The sequence below is a fragment of the Sander vitreus genome, chromosome 1 (genome assembly GCF_031162955.1).
Source record: "Sander vitreus isolate 19-12246 chromosome 1, sanVit1, whole genome shotgun sequence".
NCBI classification, from domain to species: Eukaryota; Metazoa; Chordata; class Actinopteri; order Perciformes; family Percidae; genus Sander; species Sander vitreus.
Genome location: NC_135855.1, coordinates 4,738,102 through 4,758,310, shown reverse-complemented (window position 1 = coordinate 4,758,310; position 20,209 = coordinate 4,738,102). Strand labels below are relative to the sequence as shown.

The 20,209-nt window shown below is 42.9% G+C and overlaps 1 protein-coding gene across 2 annotated transcripts in view; it reads left to right on the top strand.

The window, feature by feature from the left end:
* Window positions 1-20,209, top strand: part of znf536 (zinc finger protein 536) — a 253,348-nt gene that overhangs the window by 92,851 nt on the left and 140,288 nt on the right. For both annotated transcript variants that reach the window (XM_078249854.1, XM_078249782.1), the window contains exon 4: window positions 7,050-7,149. The gene's annotated coding sequence lies outside the window, so the exon portion shown is untranslated. The remainder of the gene's footprint in view (window positions 1-7,049; window positions 7,150-20,209) is intronic.

Below are 20,209 nucleotides of genomic sequence, written 5' to 3'. Positions count from 1 at the left end.
TAAATAAAGGGCCTTGGCATAGATGGCTGGGAGATAGAGGACATGCTGCGTTAATTACAAGCGCCCGTTAAAATAAACCGCCGGTATAAAATATGACTCTCTCTCTCTCTCCCTCTCTCCCTCTCTCTCTCTCTCCCTCTCTCCCTCTCTCCCGTTCTCAGGGATTTGAACCTATAAAATGTCAGCGAGGTGTGTGCCTCAGATGTGCTGTTTGGAGACCAAACACAACGGCAGCCCTTCGGCTTGGAGATTGGAAAAGAGAGATAGGCATAAAAAAAAAAGGGGAAAAGGGGGGGACGGGAGGGGGGGGGGCAAGATCCACACAAAAACACACAACAGAGCTCTACAATCAACAAAGAAAGCAGTGTTTACTCTGCATTTAAAGACTTATGAATTCTTCTCGCCCCCGCCTCGCCGTTGCATGGCATTAACTGAAAGGGGAAAATAGCTCAGTTAAGCACCCCGGTTTATTATTCTTCAAACTCTGAAGTCTGAAAAGTAATATGCTTTAAAGGCACAGTAAATGTACTGGTGCTCGGCGCTCCGTATCTGTTTCAGCCTTTTTCCCTGACCAGGCGGTATGTGTGTAAGTGAGTAAAGTTACATCGCAAAGAGAGACAGAGAGAGAGGCAGAGAGATGGATTATTTTTCCTGAAGCGTGGACTTAAGTTTCTGCTCCGTGCTGCTGGGTGGCCCGCTCCTCTTTAGCCGTGTTAACATAAGAATAGAGGGGTGGCCGGGGGGGGGGGGGGGGGGGGTGTGGGGTAGCTGCGTAGCTGGTTTAAATTATTCTGCGCCTCCGCTGCTGCATAGCAGGAGCTGTTGTTATCCACTTAGAACATCAGACGATTTGTTCCTTCTCCCCTCTCTCTGCTCTCCCTCTCTCAGCCCCGTGGGCGTCTTTATCCGGGACCCTTTGTACCAGTGTTATGTCATAACTCCTGTCCCGGGCAGGGTGCACCTCATTCCCTGCCACTTGTTTGCTCTTCCTGTACTGGCTTTTTTGTTTCTCTGTTCTGATCAAAAAATGCTTTTACAAATAACTTGTGTTGCATTTTAAATCTGTTTGCAAAAGCTCCATATCTGATGTGACCCTTTTGGAAAAAGCCAGAAGTTTATGTTTTTTCGATGTATCATTTCAGCTTTACTTTTAGGTTATATTGTTGGGTGTTTTAAATTCATAATGAAACATAGTATTTCATAAACTGCATGTGTTTTGTGTGCAGAAGTAACTATAAAGCTGTCAGATTAATGTAGTGGAGTAAAAAGTACAATATTTCTCTCTGAAATGTAGCGGAGTAGAAGTAGAAAGTGGCATGAAAAGAAAAGACTCAAGTAAAGTACAAGTACCTCAACATTTGGACTTAAGTGCAGTACTGGAGTAAATGTACTTAGTTACATTCCACCCCTGATTGCAACTGCTGCAACAGAAGACCCATTTATATTAGGGCTGGGTTCAAATGAACCAATTCTCCAATTAACATCAATCTTATTGTTTGAGTGATGTGATATCGATTAATAAAATCCCCAAAATCCTTTTAATATATGCCTTTTTTTGTAATATGAATGTATAACCCAACACAAACTTTTTGTGTTTAATCAGCTACATTTGTAAAGTAACTAGTAGTGGAGTACAAAGTACAATATTTCTAAAATAGAAGTAGAAAGTGGCATGAAAAGAAAAGTTTAAGTAAAGCACAAGTACCTTAACATTCAGTCCTTAAGCACTGTTCCTGAGTAAAGTGGGTGATGTGTGAAAGATTACCTTCGAAAAAGGGAAATATCCAATGGGAGCTCTCGGCAGGGCGGGCTGTCATCCAGGCCCCGGTGACGAGTGCTGTGACGCTCGCAGGCCCAGATGAGGAATGCAGTTATGAGGAGATGTTTGTATACATTCAGCCTGCGCCTTGGAAAGCAGCGATGGTAGTCGAGCACAGCTTAAAGACATCTGGATGCGATGAAATGCCATTTGTCTAAACAATCAAGAGTCTTACCAAAGCCACCCAACGTGCGCTGTGCTTTTAGTACATACTTGTGCAATGTGCTTCAACAGAGAGCGTTATTGACAAATATTTCATTGCGACAGCCTCATGGGATCTCAAAACGAGATTTCTTTTTCATTTTTTTCCCCCCGCATCATTCCAGCTTTCTGCTGTAAACATAAAGCGTTTGTGACGGCTGTGTACTTGAGGATGGATGAGATGCGGGAGTAGTTCATTTTGAAAGCGGGGAAGGTGGAAATAAAGAGAGACACTAAACCATGGTGGCATTTGATTCTAAACAAGACTGAGGTGAGATCCTAATGGAAATACTCAAATGTAATGCTCATTCTTAGTGAAAAAGAAGAAACGAAAAATGGTGAATAATAACCTCATTAACTCATTTTTGTTATTGTGGTTGACCACCAGGCATCACTGCAACAAAGCATGCAGGGGAGTTTAAATGAACTCGACTTGCAAAAGATATAAGATCAACATGTCGGGGGTGGATTCCAATGCAGGCTAAGGACACGAAAGCACAAGACAAACACTTGGATAAAGAATGAGGCATCATCTGTCAAAAAAGAAATGCCTCACCTAGAGATTTATTTTCTCCTTAATTCTATTTAAACAAATGGGCTGGGCAGTCATGGCAGCCGGTGCTCTGACTATGCTGTGTGTGTGTGTCTGTGTGTGTGTGTGGTAGTGAAGGGGGGGGGGGGCAAGCAGACCTGACTGGGATAATAAGCGTCATGGAATCTAATCAGATTTCAAAGATGAATTGATTGTTGTGAGGCAGCCGGTGCAGGAGTGGGGTTGACAATAAGCTGAAATATAAGTGTTAATTTTTATGCTAATCCTCTGGCATCTCTGTGTGATGCAATTTGGTCCAGCAGCCCCCTCGACTTTGCGCCGCAGATATGAAATTGTCCCGCGCACAGAGAAAATGTCAGCTTGCCAGACCCTGAAAGCTTGTAATTTATTAGGTATGTTTCTATTAGTATGTGTCACAGTTGTTAGGGAGCCACATGCACAGGCAGGCAGGCAGGCAGGCAGGCACACTACCTTGTTCTCTCCCTTCCTTCCATTCTCTTTCTCTATATCTCTCTTTATATTCCTCCAACCAATCCTCATCCTCCCTTTTCCAATTTTTATGTTTGTCTCCCTGCATTGCCATCCACTTTTTTAGCACACACACACACACACACACACACACACACACACACACACACACACACACACACACACACACACACACAATGGCACACACCATGCTTGGTCTTAAGATGGTCTTGGCTCAGTGGCTGCTACACTGGGGCCTTAATGTATTATCATATATCGGGTGGTCCTTGCCCCCTGGACAAAAGGCTATTTAATACAATTTAATGACATTCCCAAGAATGAGGGGGGGGGGGTTAGAAAGTGAGGGATAGAGTAAGAGAGTAAAAGAGAGAGAGGGAGGTAGGGAAGGAGGGAAGGGAGGGGAAGGGGGGAGGGGGGGGAGAGAAGAATCAAAAAGAAAGGCAGAGGCCCAGATGAAAATAGCATCTGTGTTTTTCATGGCTCGCCCATGCAAACATAGCAGTGTGAAATGCGTGAGTTTCCCTCCTTTTTCTCTCTCTGTGTTTCTATGTCTCTGTTTCTGTATCTACCTGCATGATCAGATGGGGGGGATTAACTGCTCAAGTAGTGTTAGAAATGTCACAATGTAAGAAATACTTTAGTATATACTACTTAACTTGATGTTCATCATATCTGACCCCATTTTTGATACTATTCATGGTCAGTATTTTTCTGCAATAGCCATTCAATGTATTTGCATTCTGTATTGATTTTATATATATATATATATATTTTTTTTAACATTATCTTTATCTATTAGCATTTTCACTTTTATTTGGCAGATGACGGTGTAGAGGCAGACTATAAATGGTGGGAGACTGAATGGGGAGGGGAATGAAATGCAACAGAGGTCCCAAGGCTGGAATCAAACCCGGGACGTTGTGGATATGTGGCATGCGCTGTGAGCGCTAGGCGAAGGTGCTCCATATATATGTAGTATTTTTCATTGCTACTGGCAAAGTCGGCCTCCCCCATGCAGTATTCAAAGTGCATACCCGTGCACAAGGGATTCACAGCAAATTATTTGTCCATGTACTGGACTTGATACAGAAGACAAAAGCCAGTCCATGCGTACATTTTTAATTATAATGCGGAAAACCAACGGAACTTTGGTAGCTAACTCCTACAAACCGAAGCATTGAGAACTTTGGAAGTGTACAGACAGTCTATGAAAAAGATAGTTTATAAAGACTGTACCGTTCACGTATACAGGCAGGCGCCATCTCAGCACGCCATCTCAGTCGAGCGACAAATGCCGTGCTTGAGCTATGTTACTGGTTACTGGTTGCACGGCGTTTGTCGTTCGACTGATCGTGACCTGCTTCGGTTTACATGTAGGGACCGTCATTATGCTACCGTGGAAGTGTGGTGCTATTTTGAGCCTTATTAGTGGTTTAGAAATAGCGATTTCTTTTTACTTTTGCGTGCCCCGACGACTAGCGTTATAAGCTAATTAGCGGTTTGCGCTAAAACTGGTCACATTCGATTAGCGTGAAAACAGATCCCAGAGAACGGTCGACTCGGTACACATGTGTTATCAACCCCTCGGTTCTTTTTGCGCCGGATTTCTCCCTTAAGCTTGGACTAAATCATGCGGAGACTAACGCAGCAGTCCTGTCTGGTAAAAGAATGCAGCACCTTGTGGACTAGAAAACATTTTTTTTTTTTGCCAGTAAACTGAATCTACGCAGGATGTACGTTTCCTCCTGACAATATTTAAACATAATTATTAAGAGACAGAGTTGCTGGGACCTGTATTAAAACACACTGCTGCTTTTACCACCAGTAATAGCCTATATAGGTATAGGCTAACTTTAACTTCAATGAGAAAACATATAAGGCACAATGTCCCCTTTACCAGTGATACAGGACTGTAGTAAATTCTGATTTATTTTGTGTAACATGCATGCATCATTTTAATGAGCTGGGGTGGTGCTGATTTTCGTTATATTAGCTATTCTATATACTGTTGGGTAGTCAACAATGTCTATATTATTTAGCTCATATGTAAAATATGTATCTCTGAAGTAACCAGTAACTATAGGTGTCAAACACGTGTAGTAGAGTCAAAAGTATAGTAGCTCCCTCTAAATTGTAGTGAGGTATACAGTAACATATAATCAAAATATTCAGCTAAAGTACCTCCAAATTGTGCTCAAATACAGTAGTTGAGTAAATGTACTTTCTACCACCACCGCCTGTTAGTAAGCAAAATACAATCAGTTATATCAGAGATGTCATCTGTAAAGAAAAACCAGGGACAAACAATGAGTTTTCGCCAATTTTATACATATTTCTTTGTTTAGTCATCTCTCACATTATGTTTAAACAAAAATCGTCGTGCTCCTGGCTTATACGTTGCGTGGTACCAGAAAGCCAGTCAAAACTGTACTCAGTGGGCCCAGAAAACACACTGAAAGGTTTGGATGCAATTCACATATAGGTCAATTAAATGCAACAACATCTGCTCTCTCCCTACCATTTGCATATAGCATTCATATGTTAATGATGTCCCTTGTTTTTTTTTTCTGCATGTGTGTATGTGCATGTGTGTTTGTTTCTCTCTGTGTGTACTTCCTCCCCTCCTCCCAGTCTCTTTGTATCGCCAAACAAAAAGAGATGCAGAAAATTTGGATTCATACTTCCCTTTTCGATACTCCCGTCCTATTTTCACTTCCTCTTGCCTGACGATTAAAGGGGAGGTTAGACGAGTGCCACAGTTGTTCCATTGGCGTGCCCCTGATTTCGACAAGAAGCCCCTTTAACAGCAAAGGAGGCAAGGCCCTCTCTCTTCCCCGAGCAGCTTAATGCCTTATAAATCAATGATGACACAGATGGACTAGCGATAATCTATTTAGAATGCCTCACAGCAAATATTGTTGTGCAGATGATTAGACTGCCAGTTATTTTAACTCAGACCCCTAAACCCAATCTTCTGCTTCTCGTAATGCTCCTCAGATTTAGAGTGGTAATTTGGGATTTGATATTCTTGTTATTTGAAATAAATGTTGGCAAGAAAGACATGTTCAAAATGGTAGAAATGAAAAGTGAAATCAGGTTGTCGCAGGACAGTGTGTGTGTGTGTGTGTGTGTGCATGTTTGTTTGTCTCCATGTGTGTGTGTGTGTGTGTGTGTGTGTGTGTGTGTGTGTGTGTGTGTGTGTGTGTGTGTGTGTGTCTTGGGTGGCATGGGCAGCTTGAGGAACAAAAGACATGAAGAGGTGCTAGTGTCTGTGCCAAGGCCATAATGATAAGGCATGTTTCTTTAAAGAAGGGGGAGACAGACCTTTAGCGGAAATATATCTCCAGGGCATTTGTGTGTGTGTGTGTGTGTGTGTGTGTGTGTGTGTGTGTGTGTGTGTGTGTGTGTGTTAGACGGTCTAGTGACACAAGGGGGGTTAATGGCAATCCAGGGTCTCTGCCCCTTTTCATGGTCGATGGGTCTCAATTTAGCATGCGAGGGTGAGGAAGAGAAGAGAAGAGAAGAGGAGGAGTGCAAAAATGAAGTGGAGGTTGTCAGACGTGGCAGCTGCTCAGAGGCCCTGATAAATATAAGCCCTTATTGATCGGTTGAAAATGAAAGATCCCCGAGTGGCGTGCAGTATTTAGCTTCTTGTCTGCCTCGTGTCAGCGGTGGCCTTGCCCTGGAGGGATAGATTTTCAGCTGTGCCTCCGGGCACCGCAGCAACACTGGCTTTGATTTCATCTTTAACCTTTTCCGGCTGCGTTCCCTTGACCTCTGCAGCGTCGCTCACTGAATTTGTTAGATTTTCATCATGACACGGAGGCCTCCCCCCCCCCCAACCTCATCTTCTTCTTCCTCACCACCCATCACTGTCTTCTTCTTTGGCCTGTATCCCCCCTGCCCTGTCCATTCTCCTCTTCAGGGTCTATATTTCATTATCATCTCATCTTTCTAATCTTTCCGCTGCTCTGTTTCTCCCTCCAGGTGGCCATTCCAGTAAGCAGCAGTCAGTCAGGAGTGACAGTGAGAGGCCACTTGATCCAAACAGACAGGTTGCACTCCAGTATGCAGTTGGTGTGTTAAGGTAACCTCACACACACACACACACACACACACACACACACACACACACACACAACACCCATACCTTTACCCTGTAGCGAAATGTCCTCAACTTGAAGGTTTTCAAAAACATTTTTAAACCCTCAACCCGTTCTCACTCCCAGTTCGTCAAATACAGACTCTTAAAATCCCTCTTTAGCGTCTGTATGGAACGCACAGGGCAGAGCAGCAGCTCAACCGGGGCGCTGTAAGATGACGCAACACTAAGAGAGACAACGGTAGCGAGTAGTATGAAAGACTGAAAATCCGGGAGGTTGGGGTGGTGGATGGACGCTAGTCTCGCATTGCCAGACCTTCCTCCACAGCGCTGCGGAGGAAGGTCTGGCTAGTCCACACAGCACTCCAGGATGGGAGAAATATGTGCCCTGGTTTATTGGCATTTCTTTAAACCAATCACGATCATCTTATCGTCAGCCACGGTACCTCTGAACACGTGTACGTTCAAAGGTTGTTTTAGTCGCTGGGAGTGAGAATGAGTTGAAACCCTGTATGAAATCTGCTTCCTTCTCTCACTATAAGACACACACACACACAAATGCACACATACGCTCACACACTCCAACTGTTCATCATTCGCTCACCATTTAGTCTTATCCCCAAAGGCACTCTGTCTTAAACCAAAACACACACACACACACACACACACACACACACAGATAGTCACACAGCTACAGTACACTGCTGCTATGTGCGCAGACAGAACTTGTAACAATCTGGATTGTGATAATCTATGATAATCATCCACCACATGCCACCTAAAAAACGCACATGGGTGGCATTCAACACCCACACTGGCACGTTGCTTCAGTGCATCTCGCCTCCCTCTGCCGCTCTCCCCAATGTCACTACCTCCAGCGTCAATGTCACCACTCTACTCCCTTATTTCTCTTTTATGTATGAGGAGGCTCGCGCCGTAACACAATGCGAGGGGGGGAAAAAAAGGAAGAAATCTTCAACAATTTATGTTTGGCATTAGTGTAATTGAATCCCACTCGTATATCAAAGGAAGAAAAGTTGCGAGGTGAGGGTGATATAAATACAAGGTAGAGATCCGTGAAAACACGGAGCTGTCCCTCCCCCTTTTTCTCTTGTCTTCCGAACAATGTCTCCCATCTCTTTTTTTTTTTTATTCTCTCCCTCTCTCCCCTCCTTTAGCTAGATGGATGATAAATTCCCAGCCAGAGAGCCAGCAACAGCTGTTGGCAGACAGGCCTGATATGAGAATAGCAGCATAGGATGAGCAGGCATTAAAAATTAATATGCTATTTAGCCTAGGTGTATTTTAGGTATTTGACATTTTCATGTCCGGGACAGACTAAATTTATTCATAGTACAGAAAAAAAAAATAAGAGAGGAATGGGTGTAGGGAGGGGGAGGAAGGGGTGGGGAGATGAGGGAGATAGAAGGCAGGGAAGACTAACTAAAGGCCATTCTGGTTTTATGGTCACCCTGCTTCAACCTTGCCTCCCAGCACAGTGATGTAAGGAGTTGGGGTGTTGGTGTTTTACTACACCTTATATGTATGCTTCACCACAGCATATAAAAAAAGGTACTGATCACGCCACTCACAGGTGGAAACTGTTCTCCAGCAAAACCTTCACTTTTATCTACACATGAAAGATCTAGCTCAAAGTAGAGCTGGGCGATATGGAGAAAATCAAATATTGCGATATTTTAAACCAAATACATTGACATTGTGGCAATATTGTAGGGTTGACTGTAGGTATTTTCACAAAATATTCACACATATTCTCATTCCCATCGCATCAAAAAGCGATACTTGGTCAGGTGCCTTTGGCTGAAAGTCCTGTGTTGTGTGGCCCATCCACCACCCCAACCAAGCTCCTTACGCGGGTTTTCGGTCTTTCATACTACTCTCTACCAATGTCGCTCTTAAAGGTGCAGTAGGTTAGCCTTATAAAACTAACTTTCTGTCATATTTACTGAAACTGCCCCTATGTTCCAGTAGAACTACATGAAGCAGGTAATTTAAAAAAAATCTGCCTCGGGAATATTCTGTAGCCTATTTTGCCGTCAATACTGCCGTCATTGTCTTTGCTGTAACCAAATCAGTATATATTTAATGTTTAACATGAAGTATACTACTGCTTGAGTGCAGTAAATCAATGGGAAACATACATGTGTACAGACAAGGCTAGCAGCAGCAGCGCCGCGTCAGACACGTCTCTGGTGTGCAAAGACATAGAAAAATCCACTGAACTGACACGCAACAGAAACGCCACGCTCACACCACGCAGCCAATGTGAAGCCAGCTTAAGCGACAGTTTTTGAAGAGTTGGGGGTTGGTCTGGCCCAGGGCCTTTAGCTGCCCTGTGACAACCAGCGCTGTAATACCATATCCTGTATTAGTGTTGAAACCCTGTGTAGTCCTCTTCCACCAATAGTCAGATCAGATTGTATATTGTGTTTTCCACTTAATAATTCTTTTAATCAAAATTGTTTCTGCATTTGTGATATTTTAATATTTGTTTTGTACATTTCATGACCTTCCTCAGCAGATGGAGTTGTTCAGTTGTCATGGAGATGGTTTAGTTGTTACCATGTGAGCTATGTATGTAATTTAGTCACTTGAAAACAGGTGGTCGTGCATGGGCAAGATGGGAGCCCATCTATGGTCCAAGTAACACACATTAACCCTCCTATTGTGTTTGCTTTCAAATATTTCATAAATACTATTAATGTAACCCTAGACCTCTTTCCTAATCTCAGTTATATTACTTGGTCAACTACTTTTGATTTCCTAAGCCTAAAATGTTTAAGAATCATGTTTGTTCCTTTTTTCTTCTTTTGATTTTCTTCTTCCTCTGTTTTAATTGGTTGACTAATTCTTATTATTTTAAATTTAGAACTGAAATATATTTTGGGAGTTGTTCTCCATCCAAAAAGAGGAACTATTATCAAGAAGAACTAAGAACTGTGCCAGTGTAATTTCATGACTATCAGAGTCACCATTATAGTCATTACTCTGAAAGTAACTTAATCCTAACACTAGCCCATGTCATATTAAGTGTATACAGAACTGGGGGACATATTTTTCATGGTCACATTACGTGCTATAACGAGCTGGGGAACATAGGACCCTGGGAACATAGGACTTATTGTCTTTGTCCCCATTATGTGCCATATAAATCTGGGGAACATAGGACCCTGGGAACATTGGAATGACCCTAGCAAAATCTTCGCTGCCCTATCTGTACAGGAAACCTGATGTGTTCTACACATGTTGCAAGATGGTTTAGGTTAGGCGTTGATCTTAAATGGTTTGAGTCAGGATAGCCCATTGGTCAAGGGGATAGACCGGCTAGTCACAGATCTTAAAACTCATGTCCATCCTGGTACAGAGACTAAGAGATATATGAGACTGATATAAGACATTTCATTCTTGGTCATGTGTTAGTAAGTCAACCCTGTAATGAGAATTTCTTGTTAAACATGCATTTACATTTTCCTGACAAGCGAACTCTTGCGGTCATGTAAGTAATAACTATTTTCTCTCAGAAGGCAAAGGTGTAAGTCACGTGACTTTATGCCACAAAACCTCTTTGGAAGGAGGTCGGGTAAATGGTTTGCTCATCCAAGCATGTGACTTTGAGACAGAGAATGGATGTTTTGCGTCCCTTGTTTTTTTTGTTACCAACAGTCAACGTTGGTTTCTTTTAACCATGACCACAATCTTTTCCTAACCTTTACTTCATGTGCCGAACAAATCTAGTCGTGGCAGATCAGAACGTTTTTCATTGTGAAATGGATTAAGATGATTTATGTGTTTGTGATCGTTTATGATCATGATTTATTTAAGTCTTTTGGAAGGTGATACGTTAGAACAACACTCTTCCCAGACGTCACATTTCAATTCCGGAAAGAGGACACACCGTGTAGACATTTATGTGTAAAAAATGAATAAAACTTAAGATGTACAGAACAGTTGAGTTGCATGTTGATGAGGAACAAGGACGAAATACTGTAGTAGAGTAGCAATATCCAGTATTGTCATTTATCCAGATTACACCAGCTGTCATTACAGACAAAATACTCAGCAATGTAAACTTGACATTCTGTTCAATTATAAACATGATTAGATGCAATTCTGCTGCCAAATACATCATACACACAGAAATGTCTGATTTTGATAAAAAATAAATAAATACTACCATGGATTTTTATGTTTTATATATTTAGGTTTTTCTGACTCCTTTCCAATGGCTCAAGAATTAAGAAGCTCCTCCACTGCTACTGAGCCACTGTTGTGCCGTCAAACACAAGACCCCTGGAGGTCCTGACAGTAAAAGTACAAGTCCCATGCTGAGCCATGCTAGGACAGTCCTCTCTCTTTATCACTCCCTCTCCCTTCCCCCATCGTGATTAATGGCTAATGCTGCTCTAGTACATCTCTATATCCCTCCCTCGCTAATCGTTGTGAAATCTTAGACATGGCCTGGATTTGGCCTCTTGGAGAAAGTGTGTGTGTGTGTGTGTGTGTGTGTGTGTGTGTGTGTGGGGGGTAGGGCAATTTCCACCTCCCACAGCATCCATATCACTTTTGACTTTCTTCTGCCTTGATATGTCATTGCTTCCCTGTCTTCATTCACCTTAAAATAAAAAGCCCATATTGTTACACTATGTTCATCAAGAGACAAATTTAGGTCAGTCGGTCAAGGGAGGGACACTTTGCTCCTCTGTATACTACCTGGGTGTAGTCCAACTCTATCGGTTTATGGCACTTCAGAAAACATTTTTCTACAAATCTTAATTAATGTCTTGTCAGTTTGGAGCGAATAGATAGTCAAAGGTTAGAACAACATTTTCTCAAAGTTTACTGGGTGCATGTGAATGCACCGTGAGTTTACGAAGTCCAGTCAGAGCCCACTCCTAATTGTTTGTTGTTTGTTTACATAATTCACAGGGAAGGCAAAATGTTGCCACACTGGTGACTTTAGGGAACTCAGGGCCACAAACAAAGCCTGCTTTAATTTGCTGATGAAAGTTTCAGAAAAGCTAGCAATTGAAACTCAAGTTAAGGTAACTTTGTCAAAATACTGTTTTCAAGGCTAAGAGAGGATTTCCACCCTCAAGTGACCCCAAAAGTGAATTGAAAATAGTAGTGGATAAAAGATGAAAGGGCTGGCCTGACTAAAAGCTGCATTTAAACCCATGTAATTGTAACCACAGTACATGCACCTGTGCTAACTCAGCAATCAGTATGTAACACCTTTACAACAACAGCATCACTTCTCATTGTCTTTATTTATGCCTCTGGTTTAGCAATTACTCACCTTCCACCTCATTCTTTGCACCCTTAGTTACTCTCTTTTTCAACCTCTTTGTCTGCTAATTATTTTATTTCCTTCTCCTTTTTTTCCACTTTCACCCTCCCTCTCGGCTCTTGCTCTCCATCTCTATTGCTTCCACACTTGGCAGCAACTTCCCGTCGCAGTACTGCAAAGCACTGTATATACACTGACTGTTATTACCTTGGGGAACGTTTAGCAGCTCTGTGTTTAACACCATATAACCTCCGCTACATCAGCAGCGGCAGCGCGGAGAAAAACCTGGGAGGTGGAAACCAGAGACGGCTTGTGTTAGGTGAGCGTTTGACTGATCACCACGATAAAGACGACAAGAGAGAGAGAGAGACATAGAGAGAGAGGGAGAGGGAGCATGTGACAAGCCTGCTTATTTCAACCTATTAGATGATCAGTGATTCTTAAGGAAAGGGAACATTTCTTGCGATATCTCTCACTACAAAGTAAATAGAAATCAAAGCCCTTCACGCTCCGAGACAGAAGTACTATATGAAAGAAACTATCTTAACAGCCTCCTTCATTCCTGCTCTTTCTTCCTTCTGTACTTCCCATTGATTTCATGTAACTGGTGTTAAGTGAAACTATTTACGAGGCAATGGATCCACTTGACTTTCTGTCTCAGAGGTAGGCAGTGATTGGCTTCCAGTACGGTCAAATAAAGACTTTAGTAAATCTATCTTTGGTAGTACTTGTGTTTCATTTATTATTCCTAATTATGTGAGTAGACTTTGTTTGATATCCATTCAACAAATTAAAGGTTGAATTGAGACATCAGGTTAAGTTTACTTTTTTGGATGGACCGTAGGACCATAGGCCCATAGGATAAGCCCTACAACCTCAAAACTCTGTCCGCTCTGTGACTGAGTGATGATGTCTCACCATTGGTCAGAATGGGTGTGATGATATCAGTGTTGGTGGTTCCCCATTGACCATTGCCCTTTCGAACTGTATTGCCGCGACGCACTTTTTTACCTCCGCTGTCGTCCGTCAATCAGCTGATTAACTTCGTCAAGTTTAGTGAATGCTGCTGTTGTTGTTGCTGCTGCTGCCGCCCATTTCAACCACAGTTTTAGCAGCACGGGCGAAGTAGTCTACATGCAGATGAACGGATTGTGCCAACTCCTCTGCGCTCTCTTCAGACACAAATGAATGGGGGGGGACATGTATCCTGAGCCCGCTTAATACTGGTTTTGGTACCCATCCCTAAATGAAATGATTTTCCTAATTCATCGCCTTTGCAGTGCATTCATCACACATGTTCATATTGCGATGGCAATGAAAATACTCGGTCAGCACTACTATAGAATATCTTTATTTACATTATAAAAATCACCTCTGACTATCCCAGTAGCAATTTTATCATTCTAATAGCCCCATCCTCCCCTCACTAACATATTGTGCACATGAATCAGCCCCCCCCCCCACCCCCCATTCTCCCTGATAGGGATCTGTGGGCGTTGATGTCTGTCTCCAAGGGGTTTTAGCGGGGTAGGGGAGCAACTTGAGAGATAACAGGACTACCAAAGGAGTCAAAACCGAGTCATGTCCGTGTCTATCAATGTGCTTGTCCACAACAGCAAGAGGAAAAGTCACGTAGACCAAACATCGACAGCAGCTCAGGGATACACACTGTCAGGTGATTATAAATAGAAAAAAATAGAAGATTTACACAGCGTTGGGCAGTATTGGGCGCTGAGACATGAGCTCACACATATCCGTTCAGGGGTTTCTCTCTGCGTCCCATCATCCTCCCAGGATATCAGGTTGTAATTGATATATGGGCTCGGCTGTCTATCCCCACCCCACTGTCGTACGTGTGTGTGTGTGTGTGTGTGTGTGTGTGTGTGTTAAGGTCGACTTATCTAGATTTCACCCGTGATTCCTCCTATTACCCTCTCTATGGGCTGACCCGCCACTTCCCCATGCGGGATGGACAGAGATGGATGAGCGCAGGAAAAAAAAAATTAAAAAAAGGAGTTGCGTCATTCCACAATTCCACAAAAGGCCTAATATGTTATCAAAGTAACTTCCAGCATATTAGCGACAAGAAGCCCCCAACCCCCTCATATCCTCTGTCCTCCCCCCCCCAGCATCCACCGCCTCCCTCTCCTCTTTTGTGGCATTGCTCGCTCGCGTTCCTGAATTAAACTGCCGGCTTCCTGTTCTTTTATATGCACGGCCACATCTGGGGCGCCCGCTCGCAGGGCCCCGCCGCTTAATAACAATCACCTTCCCTTTCACTCGGCCCTGATTGTTTCTAATTCGCCCTGACAGATAGTAGCTGACAAGCCGCCCGCGCCTCCCTCCCTTCGTGACCCGAGCTCACTCAGCACACTTATAAGGCCTGTCATTTTTAATATTTGATTTTCACTTCGTAAAAAGTTATGTGTTTTAGAGCTGCCACAGCCACCATCCCCTCCCCCCTCCTCCCCAATCGTATGATGAAATCAGTATTTAACTGAAACCACGTCGAATCCCTCCCTTCCTCTCTCCCTCCTTGGCCCTTTTCACTTTTTAAGCCTCCTGCTCTCCATCTCTTCTTCTTCCTCCTCTTTTATTAATTGTCTTTCTCTCGTTCTGCCTTCATCATTTCCACCTTCTCCTTTCTTTCTGTCTCTTTCGCTCAATCTCGTCCTCTCTCTTAGTTTATGAAGACAAAGCAAGCGGGAGAATGTAGCAGCATGATGGTACAGACTCATGTGAGCCAGTCTCTAACCCACAGTGAGCCACCTTTGCAGCCACATTCATCCAGGCGTATACAGTACAAAGCCACACGGTTAAGAACAGAGTTGCGTGTATCGACAAATATCCGGCGTCCACATCCTTCCGTCAGACACGCAGCTTACTGGCTTCCAGCGTTTATTTGCTTTCCATTGATTCCCATTAAGGGTATATGGAGCCATGTAAAATGCATATCAGGTAGACTGATCATTAAATGAAAGGATGGATTCATCGACAGTTTGACGGATGACATTTTGCCGAGCGATCCATACAGCCCTTCAATAAAAACACAATTTGTAGCTTAAGACAAAGAAGGATAAACAAGAAGGCATTCAAGATGGAGAGAGGGTGAGAAAAACAATGATTAGAAGATGAAATCACAGCAGTACACAAAACCCATCTTCACTACCATTGTGCATTAACACAACACTGACCCAATCTTACAAAAACCTAGCCCACTTTTTTCTCCATCATTTGCCACCGTGGTGGCATCGCTGAAAGTTAGAAGAAATAGAGCACCAGTTTTTGAGAAAATGTGCATCGTCACCAAAGATCACTTTGGGCTTATTGCCTTTATTTGACAACTAATATTGGAAATAAAAGGACACATGGTTCAGTGCCAATGCAGGCAGGATGTTAGGTTGTTGAGGTCATGTACTGTTAACAGATTCTCACTCCCATCGCGTAAAATATGGACGCTTGGTCAGGTGCCTTTGGCGTTGTTATTGTCAACGCCAAAGGCACAAAGACCTAACGGTCCTGGGAAACATACCTTTTATAAGCCCACCCACGATCTTTTCCTTAACCTAACTGTGTCAAAAGTGACGGCAATAGTCCTGAACAAGCGAGCTTGGATAAAGCGCGTTTAGATATGACGCTAGCGAAAGTGACTATTGCCGTCACTTTTGACACAGTTAGGTTAGGGAAAAGATCGTGGGTGGGCTTATAAAAGGTATGTTTCCCAGGACAAGAATGGTTTAGGTAAAGAAGAATGGGACAGTTGGGTTTAGGAAACATGACACGTGGGACACGAACGGGACACAAATCCTGTGCTGTTTAGGCTTTCATGGTACTCGCTACCCTTGTCGCTGTTATTACTATGTTGTCTTCAAGCTCCCCGGAGCCGCTACTCTGCCCGGCGCTCTGCCCGGCGCTCTGCCCGGCGCTCTGCCCGGCTCTCTGCCCGGCGCTCCGCCCGGCGCTCTGCCCGGCGCGTTCTACACACACGCTGAAGGGTGATTTTTGCGTCGTACCTGACGCTGCCAGCCACGGCCCAAGCATCTGTGTTTTACGAGTTCAGAGTGAGAACGGGTTGGTACTGTAGGTGGATAGGAGTTTTCACTGCTAGTTAATGTTCTCAGTTTTAATGGCTGTAACCACAATTGTTCCCGACCCTTAACCATTAGGTCTTTGTTGCCTAACCCTAACCATACCTCAACCCAGTGGCACAAGTACCTACTTGCCACAAGGCTTCATTTTAGTCAGTAAGCTCAATACATTATTTGTCAATATTTCCATTTTTAGCTTTTTTAGCATAGTAATATAACTTCATAGTGAAGAAGTGTAAAAATGTGTCTCTTATTTATAATCTTTCCTAACGGGCCCTGTCCCTGCCATGCCATACATGCTAATCCAGCAATATTTCATATTTCAATACTTCATCTTATATAATTAAATGGGTGTAAAAAGGGCGCAGGAATCAGCATCCTAAAAACAGGCAGGCCATCCCTGTTTGTATTTCTTGTGCTGTCAATAACTCCACAGCGTTGCGGAGGAGGGTCTGGCTAGTCCACACAGGATTCCGTGTTGGGAGAAAAACGTGCTCTGGTTTATTGCCATTTCTTTAAACCAATCACAATTAGGGTTGGTTATTGTTTTGATTTTAATAATTCCAATTCGATTCCAATTCTGATTCTTCCTTTCGATTCCGGTTCCTCTCGATTCTCAATTCCGATTCTTTGAGGGGTGGAGTTCAAACGGGTCACATGCTTATTTCATAGATAAGAGGAAAAGTTTATTTTTGTTCAGTGGTGGTTTACAGTTCTACTGGCCTTTTTCAACGTAAAGTAAACCCACACAGCACACCAAGCGCCTGGAAGTACGGCGGGTGCTACGGAAACCAGAAACTTGCTCACGATAAATTTTTAACCGATGATTGGATTCAAAACCATTTTTCAAAACCATTTTTCCAAACGATTATAAGTAGGAACCAGTTCTCGATGCCCAATCCTAATCACAATCGTCTTGGGCGGTACTAAGCCCCGGACACAATGACTGTGCTGCTGCAAAATAGCCTCGGGAAGGAACTTGTTTTGGTGGAACGTGTTTACGTTCAAAAGTAGTTTTAGTCGTGCAACAGAAAACTCAGATAGGACAGATAGTCTAGCTAGCTGTCTGGATTTACCCTGCAGAGATCTGAGGAGCAGTTAACCATAGTCCTCAGAAATCCACCGGAGTTTAGAACCCCAATTCACAGAAAAAGGAAGGTGACGGACATCCGGCCTTAAAGGAGGGACATCCAACACCTGAACAATCCAAGAAGTAGAATGTCGTGGATATAGACTAGGGTGCAACTACTTTGTTGGGTTAAGGGTATTTCTCTCCTCATCTCCTGTCAGGTCTCTACTCTCCGCTGTTTGTAAGGGGCATATGGAGCTATTAAATAATAATCAACAATTATATGTATACATATTTAGGCACTAAACAAACAACTTATGCTGCCATTTGTCCTGTGAGGACGCTCTCCGGGGCCACACGGATATAGCATTTCTCATCTCAAACATACATATCACGCTTCATCAAGACAGTAATACCACAACAAATAATTTATCATCAGATCATCCACCAACTCTGCAAACACTTTTTGTTTCTTCTGTCATTGCAGTCAGCCTTGTGCACCCAAACACTGTCTAACAAACATACCCTCCGTCCTGCCCCCCCCACCCGCCAAAGACATACTTCAATTTCAGGACACCGAGGTGCCCCGAGGCGCCCCCACTGCCAATCTCCATCTTTACCCCGACGACAAAAACACAACTAATTGGAGTACCATTGCATGTTTTCACTAAAGGCACAATTTAATTACATCTGAGCTGGGAATGAGTATTTTGGGAATGTCTGTATGTTCGTTCAAACAAATGGAGCGAATGAAAAGCAATATTTGTTTTGCTTTGATTAGCAAACGGGAAGGGTAATTTGTTAAGGAGAAAATGAGTGAGGGCAAAAAAAAAAATAAATCTCTGTTTAACCCCCAGCTTTCCAGTGGTGGACTACACACACACACACACACACACACACACACACACACACACACACACACACACTCACTTCCTCCCTAAACGTTTGTGCCCCTTCCATCCTAAACATTAATGAACTTTTGCTCCTAGCTTTGGGACTCTGACCTCCCTCTTGTGCTCTCTATTTTTCTTATTTCTATCCCTTTTTTTCCCTCTCTCTCGTATCCAGAGTCTCTGTCCTGTGGTCCTCCTGTTCATAAATCCTGTCTTAATAACTCTGTGAATAATGTAAAGAGTATTGTTTTCTCCAAGGTTGTATTAATAAACATGAATGAATTTATTTGTCTTCACCAAAGCATGATTAATGCACATTAATGCCTGGATATTGCTCACTCTGCCCTGCATCGCCAAGCACATATCACCCCCCCACCCCGTCTCTCACACCAAAAAAAAAAAAAAAAGACCTATCAACATTAAATATTTATGGCATAATATTAATGGTTTTGTAAAGAAAATAACAAGTTATTAATCCTCTGATTAACAACTGATTAACCTTTTTTATTAAACACGTGATCCGTGCATCATCGACTCAGGATATGTCGACTGACTGCGCTGCAGAATAATTATTTTTGTGTCTTTTCTAATTGCAAAAAATCGCATGGCTGAACTATAAGCGTGTGTGTGTGTGTGTTTCTTTCTCTTTTGCCTTGACGCATGCACAGACACAACAATCGCACTTGTTCAAACAACACGAGATGTATGTAGCCCGAGATTACGACGATGGATAACGGAAAAAAAAAGGAAGAAAATAAAACACACAAACATAACATAACTGGCACATTCTTTCACATTGAGGGAGAACAAGAGCGGCGCCTAAATTTAGCAAGCAGATCTTTTTTTTAAACAATGGGGTTTAATTCACATATCCGTTTATTCTGCAGTTACTGGCATGGGGTGGGAAAGTGGAGCGAAAAACAGGACTGAAGGACAAAACATTTCTCCTCCTTTTTTTTTTTGTGCCTCTGCTCATCTCGAAGCTATTGTCTGTGTATTTTTAGTTCTTGTCAACTGAGAGACAGTTGCGTTGTGTTTTCTGACATAAAGGCGCTGACTTCAGATTTGGAGGAGAATTAGACACAATTTGAATCTTTTGGCTTTACACCCAGTGTCCTTTCATTTCTTCTTTTTTTTTTTTTACCTCCGTCAAGGAGGGAATGTTTTCGGGTTCGGTTTGTTTGATTTGTTTGTTGGTCTGTTTGTCGGTGTGGTTTGTCTGTCAGCAGGATTACAGACAAACGTTACTGGCCCCGATGTTCATGTAATTTGGTGGAAGGGCGTATTATGGACCGAGGAAGAACGCGTTACATTTTGGAGCAGAATCCGAATCACGGGGCAATTACTTTTTCACTTTAGTTAACATTGTGAGATAAGGCGTTTGTGCTGCATTCATGTTGTGTCAGAATAATCGGAAAATAAGGTCCCGACTAGGAAAATTCACACTGCATTAACATTGTGACATAGGGCGTGCCTCGGTGCCCCTCTAGTTCAGTGCTGTTTTAGAAGCGGCTCAGTGTTTGTACAGTCAAACGTTATTTCCCCGATGTAGAACAACAACCCATTTTAATGTTGAAATTGGTTGGAGAAATTTGAACTACTTTATTTTGACGGATAATTTAATCTGTAAGAATGCATCATACACGTATTTAATGAGCTGTGTTGTGAAATCTTAATCTGCAAAGTA